The sequence below is a fragment of the Choristoneura fumiferana genome, chromosome Z (assembly GCF_025370935.1).
Source record: "Choristoneura fumiferana chromosome Z, NRCan_CFum_1, whole genome shotgun sequence".
NCBI classification, from domain to species: Eukaryota; Metazoa; Arthropoda; class Insecta; order Lepidoptera; family Tortricidae; genus Choristoneura; species Choristoneura fumiferana.
Genome location: NC_133472.1, coordinates 10306613 through 10309898, shown reverse-complemented (window position 1 = coordinate 10309898; position 3286 = coordinate 10306613). Strand labels below are relative to the sequence as shown.

The 3286-nt window shown below is 36.5% G+C and overlaps 1 protein-coding gene across 1 annotated transcript in view; it reads right to left on the bottom strand.

Annotated features, from left to right (window-relative positions):
- The window catches only part of LOC141426861 (beta-1,4-glucuronyltransferase 1), a 114326-nt gene that overhangs the window by 23903 nt on the left and 87137 nt on the right, over positions 1-3286 (bottom strand). The gene's annotated exons all lie outside the window — the stretch shown is intronic.

Here is a 3286-nt window from a genome sequence, read left to right as displayed (position 1 = left end):
GCCGCTCTGCTCGCGCGCATTCGATTTAAGACGTCAGTTATCCTGGTCAATATATTTAATATGAGCAAGTCTCACGGTAGTTTCATGTTCAACTCTAACTCTATCTAACATACATAAAATAGGGTTCACACAAAAAATAAATAACAGAAAACTTCAAGTATTGACTTATTACGAACTACATTTTTTATTAAATTTTTTTATATCTTTTTAATTTAACGTAATTCTAACCTATTACATATAATGATTCCAAGGTGGGCTTCAAGTTAGGTATGAAAATATATTTCGTGTCTTTTGAATGAACGCGTTCTGACATACGATAGAACGTAAGACAAGGATGCAGTTCTACGTGTGAAAGAGAATCATGATTTAAAATCTTGCGTGACAGGGTGCATCTATATATAAACTAGCGTTTACCGCGGCTTCGCACGCTTAAATAATTACATTAGATAGGTACAGCAGTTGAATTTAAATTTCGGGATTTTATTAAATTCTCGCGGGAATTCCCTAAAAGTACATCGTGGTTTCATTGACGTTAAATTAAAACAAATTTCATGACTCTAAACCAAGCGGTTGTTATTACGAGATTTTATCCCTCTCCCGTGGGAATATCGGATAAAAAGTAGCCTATGTGTTATTCCCGATGTCCAGCTATCTACATACAAAATTGTATGACAAAGCCCAGCGGTTATTAGTTCGAGATTTTGTCCCTATCCCGTGAGAACATAGGGATAAAAAGTAGCTATTCCAGACGTCCAGCTACATACCAAATTTCATAACTCTAAGCCCAGCGGTTCTTATTTTGAGATTTTATCCCTATCCCGTAGGAATATCGGGATAAAAAGTATCCTATGCTATGTTTTAATCCAGGTTATTAAATAACTTTTTGCCAAATTTCATTCAATTCCGTCCAGCCGTTTCAGCGTGAAAAAGTAAAAACATACTCACTCAGAAGCTCACTCTCTCACTCACTCACAAACTTTCACATTTATAATATTATTAGGATATAGTAGGATAACCTAACCTAACTAACAAAAAGTCGGAAAAACTCGACTTTCTCATTTAAAAGAATAATATCTCAAAAACGGCTAAACCGATTTTGATGAAACATGTCTAAGAACCATCGCTAGAAAACCTGCTTTCAAATAAAAAAAAACACACATTCAAATCGGTCCACCCGTTTAAGAGCTACGGTGCCACAGGCAGACACACAGATACACAAAGCGGTCAAACTTATAACACCCCTCTTTTTGCGTTGGCGGTTAAAAATGAATAACCAAATTCACGCGGAAATTCTGAAGTATTCTAATCTTTACAGAACAGAGTATAACTTAGACCATCTACGTCGTACTTTTAAAAGTCAAAAAAAGGTCATTGCTTATTTTTTATGCAATAAATTCATTAGTTCATTACACTATACAAACATAAACAACTACATTAAACGATTTAAAAACAATTTATCGAGTAATGTTTCTCGATTTAAAGCCTGACCAGAAATATATGACTATTCGCCATGTTGCAGAATTTTATTGGAACTAATTTCTTACACTGGCAATAATTTTAATGATTGTCAGTTGGTGTCACTGTGGCGGTTTCTTTGAATAATAACAAAAAATGCACATAACGATTAGTAGTCAACAACGGATCATTGTATATACCAATTGGAATTGAAGATATATTGAATATAGGTATACTGAAAAAAAAAAAAACGGTTGGGGAATGAAATTATTTCACTACAAAATCTTTCCAAGTTAACATCAGAGCTAAGAGGTAAACGTTGTAGACAAGTCAAGATGTCATTGTTCCGACTATACTGAACTATTGCCATAAATTGACCACTATCATTATACGTGTAAGTGTAGGAAGGTCTCGGGCGGGTCTTTACATTGCGCGCCCTGTAATAAGACCTTTAAGACTAAGTTTGGCTTTGCCAGCCATATTCGGGCACATAATAAACAAGCCTAAAGGTTCGCCTTTGTCGGACACGACATGGAGGACATCATCATTGCCATAAATAAGAACAATAGCGCTCTCTTGAATATAGTCATATATTTTTGGTTTAACTTTAGTATACATTAAAAAAAATACACAACCCCTAAAACTATGTATTTTCGCTGCCACTTACCACCAGGCGATCGCCATCTTGTTTTCCCGCCGCAAAACCGGAGTCGTTATTGTTGAACACGCTTGTAATCACAATCGTTTTCACAACTTCTTTCTGTCACACGGCACAAGACGAGGGGAGAAAGAGATGGTGAAAGCGATCGCGCGTTGCACAATACGGCCTCTGATCCCGTTTTATCAAGACCACTGTTTGAAAATGATCAATCTTGTATCGCTCAAGTTCAATCGTATATCAGAGCCAATTATAGAAGAGATGTATTTAGAATACAAGAAGAAAGAATTATATTATTTTAACTTACCTTTTTTATCTTGACAGACAAATTGGCTAATAATATTATTAAAGGGTTTCTAGCAAAACTAATCCGGTTTATGTCTTACTTTTCGCGCGGTTTTAGTAGTCTCTCTTCAAAGTATCGCGTGAGAAAGAGACGGTGCGCTAAATCGCGGGTTTAGCCTCGCATAGTGCGTACGTAGCTTAGACATAAACACGCGGACGCTCGTGTTTATTATTCATTGATTATTTAGTTCATTAGCATCTCTTTCTATCCTCGTATTATTTCGTGTACCAAATAAGGCCCCATTCATTGGAGCATACTACTACAGAATCAAAAGCAACTATCGAAAACATACCTGATAATATAGTATATTTTTAAAGCTAGTCGTATTTTCAATAAATGCAATGGATATTGTGACGTATTATAATAGCAATAGGGTTGAATTTCCAAATCAGTCGGTCGGTAAATCGCCTCTACCTATTTACAAGCTTTTATTTAGTTTCACCTGTCCCGTTGTCTGTCTGTCTGTCTGCAATCAAATCTTGCAAGTTAAATTCGACCGACTTCTAGTAGTTGGATTGACTTGAAATTTGGTATGCTTATGTAAATTGCGTGACAATACAATAATCTGGCAGTGACACCCTGATAGTCCGGCCAGGATCGTCTCCACAGGACGGAACTCTTCACCGGTTAATGGCATCGACCTGCAATTTGGTAATTTGGTTGTATTAAAAATGAAATTTTTACCAAAACTTATTAAGGTTTTTTTTATTCGACTAGATGGCAAACGAGCAAGTGGGTCTCCTGATGGTAAGAGATCACCACCGCCCATAAACATCTGCAACGGGGTATTGCAGATGCATTGCCAACCTAGAGGCCTATACTAGACG